Source organism: Rattus rattus, chromosome 15 (genome assembly GCF_011064425.1).
Source record: "Rattus rattus isolate New Zealand chromosome 15, Rrattus_CSIRO_v1, whole genome shotgun sequence".
NCBI classification, from domain to species: Eukaryota; Metazoa; Chordata; class Mammalia; order Rodentia; family Muridae; genus Rattus; species Rattus rattus.
Genome location: NC_046168.1, coordinates 68,787,100 through 68,802,380, shown reverse-complemented (window position 1 = coordinate 68,802,380; position 15,281 = coordinate 68,787,100). Strand labels below are relative to the sequence as shown.

The 15,281-nt window shown below is 44.9% G+C and overlaps 1 non-coding gene across 1 annotated transcript; it reads left to right on the top strand.

Moving 5' to 3' along the window:
- The first annotated feature begins 13,907 nt into the window (after positions 1-13,907).
- Positions 13,908-14,014, top strand: LOC116885085. Its single transcript, XR_004385957.1, has one exon. It is a non-coding gene; the product is annotated as a U6 spliceosomal RNA (small nuclear RNA).
- Positions 14,015-15,281: the final 1,267 nt, after the last annotated feature.

Here is a 15,281-nt window from a genome sequence, read left to right as displayed (position 1 = left end):
CTCCTCCCTCTCCCTCTCCCTCTCCCTCCCCCTTTCCCTCTCCCTCTTCCTCTCCCTCTCGTCCTGGACTGAGGGAAAGGACTCTGCCAGGAACAGGAAAGCCACACAAGCCAGAACAGAGCCTGAAACAGACACTAGCGTAAGGTGGCTGAAAGTTCTGTGGAAGGTGGATTAAAGTCTGAGACTCACCTGTAGTTGGACTTTGGCTACTTTGTGGTTTCCTCCCCGTCCCCCGCTTCTCAACCACTTTACTTCCTCCCTTTCAACCCCTTAACACTAGGTAGGGGAGAAAGAAGGATAGAGGGGGGAGAGAGAGAGAAATCCCTGAATAAAGTCAGGGAGTGGGAAAGGGGGTGATGATATTGTTAGACTACTTCCTACCATTAAGGGATATATAGTTCCTTTGGGCAAGTTTGGTCTTCTTCATCAGGACGTCTGATTTCTTCTGATCTCTTTGTGAGCAGCTACTTGACAAAACAGCAACGAAACTCAACAAACCAAGACCAATAGCAACCAACAGCATCCGACCACCAACCAGCCATCAACTGTCAGGGCACTAGCATTTACATTTCCTCTGAAAAGTTTCCAGAATCCTAAAGGTCACAGGCACTCAAAAAACCAAAAAACAAACAAACAAACAAAAACAAACAAAAAACCCCAAACAAACAAACAAAACAAAAACAAAAAAAACCTGCAGTTGGCAAAATCATGCTCCTGCTAGAGCATGAGGTAAATCACAGTCAGCTGCCCTGGGCAATCGGAAGCAGCTCCATATCCCACACCTGGGTTTAAAATAAAACTACATTCCCATAACATTTCTGTGTTTCTGGGGAAATCAGATTTCCCACTACACCAGGTGAGGGAGGTTCGGAGGACCTTGGTAAAAGCATGCAGGAGCTGAGTGAAACCTGGAAGGGGAGCAATGGAGGCAGAGAGGTCCACGTAGCAAGGGTAGGGTTTCATGGCCTCGGTAAGGACTGTGATTTAAATGGAGTGAGAATCTGTGTGTTGTTGGGTTCTGGGCTCCAGGGCTGGGGCGAAGCTGATGGTGCTGAGTGTGGTATTTTACAGAGGTAGAAATCAGGTTTGAGGTGTGAGTGATGACTAGGCGAGAAGGATAATCAGCCAAGGAGCTGTGACCACAGGGTCCCTGTACTGTCAGCCTGTGACTGACTGCCGGTTTCCCTCATTAGAGCACTCCCTGTCCTTTACTAGTCCCCAGCTGTTGTCTCCACAAAGCATTGGCCCAGAGCTCCAGATAGTGACTGTGCTACTCAGAATCTTTCGGGGCCTTGACTTTCCTTAAGGGAGTGTCAAGCCTCTCCATTTGGAGGGTCACCCTTGACTTCACCGTGGTTGTGGGTTTTTGTCCCTGGTCCACTTTCTGCATGCCTGATTTTCTAGTCTTTGTCCCAAGTTTCCCATTAGCAGGGCGCATTCTTGGCCTTTTGTCAGTCTTTGGGTGTACACTAAAGTGACTCGCATTGGTTCCTAAGTGAATTTCTATGGCTCAGACTTAATCCCCTCTTGAGTTTTGGCCCGTGGTGTGTGGACGCTGCCAACACAACTTTTGTGAACCCTGTTGACACAGTGGGAATGTTTCAGGGCTGCTCAAGAAGCACCTTCTACCGAACGTCATTACTAATTGGAAGTAAATCCAGGTTTCAGCATGAGTCAACTGGTCTAATAGAGCTGCATGCCATGGCTGTACCACGGCTGTGCAAACAGCCTAGCCAGCTTTCGCCCTTTGGTGAGGCTTACTCAGTTCAGAGCTCAGCAGCGGGTAAACAGCTCCGAAACTGTAGTTTGCAGAGTGAACGGTGCAGGTGTGGCCCTTACTCTGAGCGGAGGAAACCCCTGCCTGCAACCGGAATATAAACCTTTTCAGTGGGCTACTAGGCCCCTTTCCCTCACCTTGTTATAAAGGGCCACGTTCTGTAGGCTCAGCTGGGCTGAGGCCATTCGGCTGACAGGGAGGATGTGAAATGTGAAGTTGGCCACCTTACTACCCTTCTCAAAGCACACAGTTTTCAACCTTGGAATTTGATTTCCTAGTAATCTGAGGGTAGTTGGGGAGCTCCACAGTGCCGATCTTAAGACTTACCTAATATTTGAGACTTATGATTGGACATTTCTGGTGCCCAAACCAACATATTGAACCAGGGTCCTCCTAAATCAAAGTCAGACAAATCCCTTCTGTCCAAAGAAAAACATTTTCTTCCTTTCTTCTTAATTTTTAAAATAAAAATTTGTGCATGTATATGGTGTATTCATGTGTATATGTATGTGTGTGTGTGTTTGTGTCTGTGTGTGTGATGTGTCGGCATATGCATTTGCTCGTCATGAGAAGGTCAGAGAGGTAGCTGGGAATCTTGTTATGTCATTTGCTATCTGATTTCCTTGAGAAAAGCAGCTCTTTCTGTCTGTCTGTCTGTCTATCTCTGTCTGTCTCTCTATCTCTGTCTGTCTCTGTCTCTCTGTCTGTCTCTCTCTACCTCTGTTTCTGTTCCTCTCTCTCTCTCTCTCTCTCTGAATTTGGAGTTAGGCTGGTAACTTGCCAGCCACAATGATCCTCTTGTCTCTGCCCCAACCCCCAAGACTGAGGTTATAATTGTGCCGACTTTTTATGTGGATTCTGGGTACCCACTGCATCATCTCCTAGCCCTGCGAAGAAGTTTGCTTTTATGCTTCTATCTAAACAGTGCTTGTCTAGTGCATCCTCCCCTTAGTTACTGATTGACGTTGCTTCTCAAGCCGGCATCCTCCCTTGCTACATTTCATCCCAGCATCTCTGGTTTGCTCTCTCCTTCTTACCAAGTGTTGCTTCCCTCCCCTCCAGCTTCCCTCTGTTTCAGGCACCCATCCCGCATCTGTCTTGACCATCCAGCCGTCAACCAGGAAGAGTCTGGTAAGGGAAGTGAACACACGTTGATGTAGCCATAATTGACCGTTGGAAAGAACAACTGTTTGGGGTGACTGATGTCCTCTTGTGTCCTTCAGTTCATGGAGGCTGGGTAGTGGACATTCTGTGTCTAAGGGAGGCTCTTCACAAGTGACTGTGGCTATTCACGGCCCTCTCTTCCCTTCCCACCAGCTTCCTATTGTCTGAGACCCAGTTACTTCCTTTTAAGAATAACTACCTTATTCTATTTTCAAAACAACTCACGGTTGTCATAAAGATACAAGGAATACAGAACAATGCAGAGGAAAAAGGGTGGGAGTGGGGAGAGTCACCTAAAATCAGAAAGAATTGAGCGTCAGTAGCAACGCACGGGGAAATTCCTAGCCATCTTTATGAAGACACAAATGGAATAACTGCCTCACGTACGATGTGAAGTGGTCGCAGTGTGGTGCCGTGCTGTGCGGGCTGTAAGTCAAATAATAAGTATAGCATGCATTAAGTTAAGAAGAAAACTAGGTGAAAATAAAGAACTTTCATGACTCCAGATCGGATTTTTTTCTACCATGAAAGGTTCTTTCCATCCTTCTAGGAGCGGTACCAAGTGCTGGTATTTTCAACTCTAGATGGGATAGGTTCATGCTTGCTGGGGGAATGGGACATTTGAGTAGGTTGCTCATCTTCTGGCTTCCTCCCTCCTGGTATTCTTTTTCCATTGAGGTTTATGTTTAGATTCCATTCCGTAGCCACCAGCTATCTCACTTCAGTCTTCTCTGCAGCTGATCCCTGTGTGGCTCTTTTACTGCCGTGGCTCCTTTGTTTTGATTTACCACTTGCTCGGCTCGGTTTTGTTCTTAAATGCCAGAAAGGGAAACCTGGCTAGATGTCCGGTTCTCTCTGGTTAAGAATATTAGCCCTCAGTTTCTCCACTTGGCCCTTGGCTCACTGCCCATCCACACCTCTTAAATAATGCTCTAGGTGTTCTAGTTCTTGACTTCTTTCACAGCTGGGGCTTAGATCTGCTGTCTTTGTACCTGAATGACAACTTGATTGGGTGTGGCATCCTTAGTTTCTGTATGGTTCTCTCTCTCTCTCTCTCTCTCTCTCTCTCTCTCTCTCTCTCTCTCTCTCTCTCTCTCCCCCCAGCCCTCCCCCTCTTCCCCTTTCTCATTGCCTTGCTCCAACGAATATTGTTATGGACAAGCTTGAGGCTAGCTAGCCAGAGCCCACAAGCTTCTCTGTGTAGAGACTGAAGAATTCTTGATGTTTTCCCTTGAAGGTGTATGACATCTCAATAGTCACCATTCTTGTCTCTGTTTCCTGGGAATCATGCCTTTAGGAACCGGAAGTCCCTCTCTTTCTACATCTCAGGAGACATTGTCTTTCCCGTTGTGGCTTTGGATAGCTTCAGAATTTATTCTGTTGTCTTTTTCTTTTAACTACACTCTGTTAATAGGCATCATGCTCTCTTTACTTTTAATCAGATTCTTTGGAGCCACCCTTTTATGTCAGAGTTTGATTGCTTGCACTGTTTCTGTTCTTGGTGTTCCTAACCTTAGTTTTCATTCTGCAATGATTTTCCTTTGGTGTTCAGCTTGACCCCTTTACTCTGCAATTTACTTCAATGTGTTTATTTACAGCTCCCCACAACCCCCACAGTTTTATAGAACTCTTTCTACTAAAGGCTGGGTCAATGACTTTATATGCTGAAAAGGCTATTTATGGGATATTTGGCTTCAAATGAATGAATGTTTCACTGATTAAACTTGCAAATCTTAAAATCTAGTTTTAGGAGTTCAAGTTTAACTCACAATCCTCGTTGTTCTATTTATAAATATAAATTTGGCACAGATAATCACCCTTGTAATTTTCAAGGACTTTATCTCTGTATTCATGTCGAAGGGCCCTGTGCAAGTGGACTGAGGTTCCCTCAGCCAAAAATTCTAGGCATAGGTGGAGTTGTTTATCAGCCAATGGATCTGAGCCCAGGATGAGGAATGGGGCTGTGTACTTGGAGGACGGTACTATCCAACAAAAGAAGTCAAGTCCTGTTATATGGGTCATGTCCTGTACAAGGCATCTGTAAGAAGGCATTTGGGGAGCTGAATTCCAGCTGACACTGAGCCAACACCTGGCTCTACCAAGGATGTATGGAACCAAAGGACACTTTTACTAGTGGTTCTGTCCAGAGAGGCTGCCTTTTTCTCAGCAGTACGGTATCTTTTTAGATGCCAACTTACACAGCTACAGTTGGTGTCCATTTCTGAGCTGCACAAGGGCCCTTCATAGTGGCCAAGTGATGGTGATGCCTCTTAGCCACCAATGACTGCTTGACCTTCCTGTCACGGTGTTGGCCGTTAGCACAAGCAGGCGGCCTATGCCCTCGATGGCAGAGGAGACTCAGGGTCACCTGCCAACCCACTGTGACTTCACGGTCAGGTTTATAGCTCCGTCCTCAGGGTGGAGAGCTCTGATTTGCAAAGAGTTCTTGCAGTATCTAGGCTGCTGCCATATTAAATTGTGATATGAGGAACTCAACATATCTGTCTACTGTCTTTGCAAGAGTTCGTGCTATTCGTGTTTTTCTTCTCAGCAACATTACAATCTTTTAACATGCATTTAAAAAATTTTTATGCTGTAAACCCCTATGGACTTGTTAATTTTCCTTTTTTTATACAAGTTTCTTCCATTTTGTAGTAATTTCTTTTTTTTTTCCCCCTAATTGGGTTTGTTGTCATGTGAAGGAGCTCTTCTCTCTTTTCTTCTTCATTTTACTGTTGCAGATTTGCACAGTGGCTATGAAGTCCCTGCCCCTTATGTTAATTCACAGATTATTTAGAATGATAATGTCAGGGAGCCTGGAAACCTGTCCCAAGGAAATCAGGGTGGTGAGGACAAGGTCAGAAGGGTTAAGTTCTCTCTTTCCACTGGGGTACTTTACTAAAGACAGAGGCAATGAGGCACTCTTTACACCTCCAGCTTCCTTACCCATCCACACCTGAATGTACCTAGGATGTCATAGCTGCATCTCCTGCAGAGGGACAGAGTTATCCATTGCCACCTTCATTTATGTCCCCGTTTGTTTGACAGAAATGTATGATAAAATCCTATGAGTGTTGGAGCCAGGAAATACCGGAAGGACATGCTTCCATCGACAGTTCCTGATTCAGAAGATGTGACTGTCTCCACCATCCCCTTCCCGATTTGGGGAAAACAGTGGTGTTCAATAAGAGATATTTCATTCTTTGTTCCTGAGAAGCAAAGTGTTTCCCCAGTGTATGACCAAGGAGAGACATAAAGTCATATAAATGCAGGCAAGCTGCAAGGTGGCTCGTGGCCAGGGCTCTGGCTACATGCTTATAGCCTCCAGTCTTTATAAAGTTGACTAGAAGAGAGCAGCTCTTCTCATATATCAAGCTGGTGCGCGGAGTGAGCTCTGCTCACATAAAGCGCTTTGCCATCCGCCTTGTTTTTCAGCCCAAATTCCTCAAATAAAAAAAAAAATATCAGAGGAATGTCAAATGCACTAACTTGGGTAAATGCCTGGGCCTGACATCAGAGCGTGTTGGACAGCTGCCTTGATGGGTTTCAAGCGTTCTGGGGGAGGTCACAGCTAAGGAAGGAAGAAATCAAAACGGCAGCGTGGAGTTAACTGCGTTTGGAAATGCTGCCAAGATATATACTTCCAGCCACGCGCAACCAAAGCAGGCCAGACCGTTTGCCCATGAAACCTACCCTGCTTCTGAAGTGTGCTGACTTTTCTGGAATGTTTTATGAGCTCTATATTTGTGTGCTGTTTTGTGGGTTTACTAGTTCAGAGGATGTCCCTCCTGGTTGGTATGACTGACCTTGTGGTTCATGGGTTGTCTAATCCTCTCTAAGAAGACTCATTTAAAAAATAGTTTTGACAGGTAGACCGTTGTTAGTGACGGAGACTCCGCTGTAGAACTGTTGCAGAAGATACCATGAGCTCTGGTTCCAGGACGTCGAGAAATCTGACTGGAACTGAGTTGGGAGATTCCTTGTGACAGGTCAGCCCCCCCAGCAGTCTTACATGACTGTGGACTTTGGGTACAGCAGTTATGACCCTCCAGGAAAGATGTGCCTGCTGGTGCAGTGGTGGCAAGTTTGACATTCAGGTAACCCATTGAGGAAATTCACATCTAGTACTGGAACCTGGTTAAACCCTGTGGCTGGGTATCTTTTGGGCCCTAATAAGTTGGCTATAGCACAGGTAGCTACAGAGCTTGTTTTTGATAAACATGATAGGCCCATTAAGCTGCTTTCTGAATAGTTATGCTTATGCATAAGGAGACTGTTGTTGCTGACTTTGTTCAAGAAGTCTCTCTCCCTCCTCTGCCCCACGGTCAACATTAATGACCGAGGTGTTAAGGACCAAGACTCATAACTGGTCAAAATAATAACCATAAGTGGCTGAATGCTCGGCCCTAAAGGGACCGTGTACATCGCCCCTTCTAAGGCTCAAGGAATATCTCAGAGAGGAAACCTGAGAGGTTTTCTGAGCCAGAGAGTAGAGTGTTGGGAGGATACCTGTCTTCCAGGTGTGATGCGGTCTTTGTAGTCATGAACTCAGAACAGTAGGGTGGTCACCTACACAAGACGATTCCTGTTAACAGCTTGTCACAGAGTAGGAAGGGTCCACAAGTCCACACCCCTTATATCTATAGACAGTTAATAGTTGCTAGGAGAGGGAGACACACCTTCAGTGGTGTAGTCACTGGTAAGGGGACCATGCTCCTGGAAGTGGTCTTTCACCCCAGCTCCTGTAAGCAACCCCAGTGAAACTCATTCGGGTCACTAAAATCAAGACAAAACCATGAAAATAAAAAGGAGACCAGGCGGAAAGAAGAAAATTGGTGAAAACTGGGGGGGGGGGACAAGAGATGATAATGGGGATTGGATATGATTAAAATATGAATATGATTAAAATATGTGCATATTCATATAGGGAAATGTCATAGTGGAACCAATGATAATGGCTAACTAATCTATGCTAGTACAGATTTAAAACAACCTTTTAACTTTTTTGATAATAAGAAAACTTTGCTTTAAAAATTCATTTCCAAACCTATGTAGAAAGCAAGCTAACACTGAGAAGAAAGACGTTGACCTGTGGATGGACGCCCTATTTAACTGCCAGACTAGAAAAAGGCGAGATGAGAAGTCTCAGCTTCAGAAATGAGACAGAGAGAAAAAAAAGTCACTTGTCTTCATGATGTGCAGGCCCTGGAAGGCCTGGAGGGTGCTTACTCACACAGGGAGGCTGCTTTAAAGCCCATGGAGCCAAGTGCTAATGTCGTCTGATGATGCCTTCACAGACACACTTGGGCATACAAGTTGAGATACAGCATAGAATTAATCATAGAAGCTCTTGAAGACCCCTCCCCTGAAGAGATACAGGTGAGCCAGGAGGTCTGGGGGCTCTGTTTTTGACCCATTGCCATCAACCCCCTGCCTAAAGTATATGCTCACTACATTTTTATCTTAGATCGAACTTATGCAGTATGTCATGGCTTGTGTATCGGACTTCTTTTGTTTTTGATGGAGAGTTGCTTCTTTGTTAAAGCCACTTACTTGGTATATGTTCGAAAGACCTGAACTAGGAGCCAGAAAGCCTGCATATGGTAGCCTCGTAGATCATTGTTAAAATGTCTTCCATGCTTAATTTCTGTAATCCTAAAATTCTTTGAGCAGAGAGCTTGAAAGAGTGGTCTGGCACGAGTTGGAGGGAACTTACAAAGCTGCTTCAGCAATTCTGTCCCCTGTGATGGGGCAAAAGAAAATCAGCTTGAGGGACAGCTGCTCTGGCCCTGTGAGAGAGAGCCCTAATCAACTAGCATCCAGAGAGAAAGAGAGAGAGGGGGAGAGGAGAGAAAAGGAGAGAGAGAGAGAGAGAGAGAGAGAGAGAGAGAGAGAGAGAGAGTTTGGGGTATGGGGTATAGATATCCTGCTGGACTGTGAGGTGTGAGGAGGTATGGGATGTGGACTGTGAGGTGTGAGGAGGTATGGGATGTGGACTGTGAGGTGTGAGGTATGGGATGTGGACTGTGGGGTGTGAGAGGTATGGGATGTGGACTGTGGGGTGTGAGGTATGGGGTGTGGACTGTGGGGTGTGAGGTGTGGGATGTGGACTGTGGGGTATCACTATCGCTTTTGCTGTGCCTGGTTCTCTCTAGATCATGGCTTCTTACTGTGTGTTTTACTTGCAGGGGTATAAAATCTTTTTTGTCAATATGAAGTGGTTTCTGAACGCATGGTGATGAAAATTAATTCATAATCAAAGACAAAATCAATTCAAGGCATTTGGCAGCACGCCCTTACATATATGGCATTGCAGGACTGCACTACAGTTCGGGTTCTGAACCCAGCACATGTGCGCTCCGTACACTGTGTGCCATCACATCACGGAATGCCAATAAATGCTGCCTGCAAGCCATTGGCTCAGATCTGAGACTGTTGTGTTACGAACTGTGGTGCTTTTACTGTACAGTGCTGCTCTCGGGGAAACATAACGGATTAATTATGGAAAACAAAGACTTAAAATTTTTCTAGCACCCTTCCCCAGCAAGAAATTCCATATTAGCATCTTTTTGGATTGTGTTAGAATATTTGATTTTTAAAAATTATTCTCTTCAGGCTGGGTTTGATGGTATATGCCTTTTATCCAGTACCTATGAGGTAGAGGTGGGTGGCAGATCTTGGTGAATTTCAGGCTAGTCAAGCCACACAGTGAGGCCCTGACTCAAACAAAACACGCACTACACAAATGGTACTTGAGTTGCTGACTTGAGTTCCATGAAATAAAAAATCACTAACGGGCAGAGCCTAGCATCACAGACCCCGGAGAGGCTCCGCCCAGCCGCTGACTGAGGCAGATGCAGATATCCACAGACAAATATTGGATGGAGGTCGGGAACCGCTATGGAAGACTTAGGGGAAGGATGAAGGCCTTCAAGGAGATGGCAATCCCATAGGAAGACCAAAAGTGTCAAACAACCTGGACCTCTGGGAGGTCCCAGAAACTGAGCCACCAACCAAAGAGCATACACAGCTGGTCTGAGGCCCTGCACATAGCCCCTCAGTGGGAGAGAATACATCAAATTCTTGATGCCCCAGAGTGGGGTTGAAGGGAGGGGGTTCCCTCTCAGTGGTGAAGGGGAGCGGGGATGGAGAAAGAACTCTAAAAGGCTGAACTGGGAGCAGGTAGCATTTGGGGTATAAATAAATAAAAAATATTAAATGAGTTTTATCTTGGGATTAAAAAAGGAGATTTAACAGTGTCTGCAGTAAGCATACTTCCGCCATTTTGTATGTGGAAGCAGAGTGGTATTCCTAGCATTAATGATTATAAAATCAAAGTATCTATCCATTCCAAATATGTTCCACATGCTTTTTATCCTGAAGAATCAAACATTCAGGCAAGATTTAATCCTTTGTGTAGAAGCAAACACTTTCATCTCATTTGTATGATCTCTAGGTAAAATGTTAAAGAATGTCAAAGAATTGTTTAAAAAGTATATGATTTACTATCAGTAAGAGTTTGACTTATATACATATACACACACACACACCCAGAGGTGTGCAAAGTGCAAATTTGAATTGGGTGGAAAGGGTCACCACAGAAAGAAGCAGTGGTCTAGGTAAGTTTCCTCTGAGTCCTTTGAGAGACTCCTGTCCCCATATGCTGACAGGGAATGGCGAGAAACAGGGAATAGTGTATTCAGTGTCAACACATTGGAAATAGTAACAAGTAAAAGATCTTGTTAGGCCTACATCTATCTTTGGAGGGTACTGGTAAGGTTTATGCTTAAAAAGGGGCAAGAGGTATATATAATTTGTAGCCCTGGTCAAGTGTGGGCCCTGTTTATGACCCATCCATGGCTCCTCATTGCCTGGGGTCCATCCTACAATGTGGCTGGATAAGTGGTGAGATCCCTGGAAATCCCTTCTCAAGAGGCAACCTCTGCCTCTAGACAGTTCCAGTGTTTCAGGCTCTTTCTCTCCACAGGGTGAGAGTCTAGAATGTAAGTTTTTAATTCCTTGGGCTCTGTTACTTCAGTAGTATGACAGAAAGGCGGGACATTCACGCCATCTCTCTGTAGACTCTCTGCCCTCCTGACAGGATACATATAGTTCTGTTGAAACTCATTCGGGGGCACCGCATCCAGGCAAACTGTGCACCCTGTAGGTGAGCCAACAGGCTTTTTACTTAAGGAAGAATAGACATAGACGTTGTATTACACATTATATCTTAGACATTAACCAGTATCCAACTAAACTGAGTGCTCTCCAGAGGCAACCAATTTATCATTCCTAAATACACGTTATTAGTATCCAGTATTCCCTGTCCTGATACATAGATCCTTTCCTGTCCTTCAGAGGACCTTGGTCCTGGCCGCACTCTACCGCTTCAGGAATTCTGCATGTTTGATCACTGCTATTTCTCTGTGCTGTGGTTTCAGGTCTGGTTTTCTCCCATGGGCCTGCCCTCTACAGCGTAACCTCTCCTTTGGGAGGACTGCTTAGCTTTTGATTTTGGTTTCTACGTTTGCTGTTTACTCTTGCCTTGCTCCCTTGTCTCCATGCCTCACAGCCCAGGGATAAACTCTACCTGAAGCACTCCGCCTCGTCCAGGCATGTCGACCCCACCTCGCCCTGCTCAGGTGCAGTGCCTTGGGCTCTTGGTGAGTGGGAGGACGGATCAGATAGAGTGACATTGCTCAGGGCTGAAAACCTGGGACTCCAGATGGCACTCCCTAAATCAGCCACTAGCCAGCTTCACCACCCCGAGCCCAACCCTGGCTCCTTTCCTGGAGCCCTGGATGGTGGCCAAAGATAGAGAGGCGTGAAGGCACTGCTGAGTGACCCAGGTGACTGCCTCAGCTTTCTGCAGCACATTCGGTGTATTGGGTCCCCAATTTAGGATTTATGCAACCCTCTCTATCGTGTTTAATTTTCTTTGGAGGAACTATATGATTTCCAGCTACTTTGCAAGTTTTTGTTTTCTATTGATGGACTGGTGTGTAAAGTTACTGCGTGCATGGGGGTGTAACTATCTCAAGGCTTAGAACGTGCTGGCTGAACATGGCAGGGGCCATCTTAATCCTACAGTGAGTGTTCACTCCCAAACCATAATCCCTGAAGACAACATGTGAAACTTCATACTTCTGACTTCTTTAAGACCTGTTAAATTGGAAAAAAAATCACCATATGTCATTGGTCCAGATTCCTCTGCTTGTATAAAATATTTCCATTTGGGTTCTAGGGTTCTTCTGTGTACCAAAACCTAAATATGTCAATTCCACTATCTTTGCCCTTGACAGAACATGGAAACGGGATTTGTTTTCATTTTTTTCTTTTTACACAATGCCTATCGTCTGTGTGTAAGACCTCAATGCTTCAAGTGCTATTATTACAGTGACCTTGGAGCTATTAAGGATGGACTTGGGAGTCTGTTGAAGCCTGTTAGAGGAGCACTGGTTCCCCATGTCAGCTGCTGGAATTTAAAGCTTGCCTACCCAACTGCTGTTCTCTCAGACTCCAATGAAATTGTCCCCACACTTTCTTCTCCATCAGCTTCTAAATTCTTTTACTAACAAGACTAAGGAGATGGAGTCTCAATTTCCCTAGAAAGTTTCTTTTAGAAAGAATGCAAGAAAACATGGTTGGAAAACTAATACAATTAGTCATGGCGAGTCCAACAAACACATTACCTGACTGAACCCCACTCCCACCACCCCGCAAGCCCTACTCTTGGTGGCCTTTGGGTCAGAAACCAGACTGATCACATTTTAGAGGATAGGGTATCGGGAAAGCTGTGTCATTGTCTATAATCCAGAGGGACAACATAAGTTTCAAAGGCTATAAAAGAGGGCAATAAGCTTCCAGGTAAGCAAAATTCCAATAGTGTTGAGAGCTCAGTCCTGTTCCAGTAGGAATAGTGGGTGGGAAGGCCGAGTCTGCCTGGTTGTGCATTAGTTGTGGGCTCTAAGCCATACCCAGCCTTTGGGCTACACTTCCTCCTATGCAAGAATGAGGTGGAGGGTTAGAAGAAATGTCTTCAGATTGTAGAGCATAAACCATTAGAGAGTGAAACCAACTCAGGAAGACAAGCTTCCATGGGAGGAACCAGACAGAACATCATATATGCACTATACAGCGTGTTACACGTTGTAAGAGTTTTGACTATCCTGTTTCCCTTAAAAACGTCGGCCATCCTTCCCAGGCGGTGGGCATGTGTGTGGAATGTGCGTTACATCATACCCCTGGCAGGAAGCATTCCTGGGATGTGCTGCTGTTCCAGATACCTGGCAAGTTGTTATCTGCGCACAGCAACTCGCAGTCTGTGTTGGCCAGGCCTTCACAGGTCACTCCTGGGATCAAAACAGAGAGCTGTTCCTAAAATGACTGCTTGGATGCCCTTTCCGAGATGCTTCTGAAGACTGCTAACTTCAAAGATTCCCCTATTGAAAAATGGGCATTTTAACATTTGCCAGGTCCACATTCCATGAGGTAGGATAGAATACAGAGTGTTCTGGAGATTGCTTGATGAAAGATCATCGAGGACCAGAGCTTGCTAACATTGTGTAAGCCACATATAAAAGAGGCCAGGCTCAAAGATAAGCAATAGCATCAAAGGTGACATCTTTGGGCCTGATAGGCCCTGCTCACCCAGTTTGTTCTGGCTAGTCATTGGTGGCAGCAACTAAAGGGAACTGAGCAATTCCTGATTAGGTGGAGGGAGGACAGAGCCAGTGAGTATAAGGTGTGACTCTCTCCAGGATGTTGGCAATAAGGAGATCAGTCAGAAGTCTGAACTTTAGGAACACTGTGTTTTCATGAGCCATATGCAGGCACCTTAGCCCTTTGAAGTTTTACAGAGGATGTAAGAGGGCACCCATCCATCAACTAAACCCAAGGATGAAGTCCTGAGGCAAAAGGGCAAGTGATATCCAGTCAGTGACTGTGCCAAAAAGATCTCAAAAGAGTGCTCGCTTCAGCAGCACATATACTAAAATTGGAATGGTACAGGGAAGAGTAGCATGGTCCCTGTGCAAGGATGTCATGCAAATTCGTGAAGCGTTATAAAAGAAGATCTCAAAAAAGAAAAGCCATAGATATATAAGCACTGTTCAATAACAGTTACGAGTTTACCTCACTCCCATTCATAAGCCAATCAACAAAACATAAAAAATGAATGCATGGGGTTGGGGATTTAATCCAGTGGTAGAGTGCTTGCCTAGCAAGCGCAAGGCCCTGGGTTCGGTCCCCAGCTCCGAAAAAAAGAAAAAAAAAAATGAATCCATAACATAACAACAATGTTGTTATGGCTTGAATAGAAATTTCCCTCAGGCTCCGACTTGGGAGACTTGGTCCTTTAGCATTGTTTCGAAGGCTGTGGAGGCCTTGGGTTCAGTTTTGGAATGTAGAAATAAGTCATTAGGGGCAGGCCTTTGAAGGTATACCTGACTATAAGACACAGCCTGTAGTCTCTACTTTCTGTATGTATCACGAGAACAGGTGCCAGTGCAAGCTCCTGTCATGGTGGACACCCATCCATCTATGCCTTCCCTACCCCGAGTCAAAACAAACTTTTCTTTCCTTGCATTGTTCTGACAGATATTCGAATTATTGATATACTGTCAGGAGGCATTCAGATGAACACATCCATTCTGAGAAACAGTGTGGAGGGTCTTTAAAACCCTCAAGATAGAAGTACCATAGGATGTGGCTATCCACTTTAAACATATGGCTAAAGGGATTGGAATTATGAGGCACAAGAGGTATTTATGTGCCTGTGTTTATCACAGCACTATCCACAACAGTCTAGGTACCCAAAATACATGAGTAGATGACAGAATCCAGCAGTGTATTTGTTGACCATAAAGAATAATGAATTCTCAAGAAGATCATTGTGTTAAGCAAAATAAGCCAGATGCAGGAAGAAAAGTACTGCACATTTTCTTTCACATAGAAACAAAACCAAACACCCAAACAAAATCTGAAGATAGAAGAGGGACTATCAGAGAAGGAGCTAGGGTTGGGGCTGGGGAGTGATAGAGAAGGGTGGATGTAAATGAAGTACAACAATTGCATGTCTAGAAATGTCAAGGTGAAATGTGTTAACATGTGTAATCAATATACATTGACAGTTATAATTTTAAAAACGAAGACATCATTTCTCCAGATTCCTGAACAGCAAACACAATGAAGGACTTACCAGTTCAACTAAGATGTTTCCCATCTTGATCGTTTGTTTACTTTATTTCCAACTACCTTCTTTTGTGTTAGCCCAGGGGCAAAGGGTACCCACATGGGTGTGAGAGACTGGATTTGGCCAAGGTCATTAGGCAAGGGTACT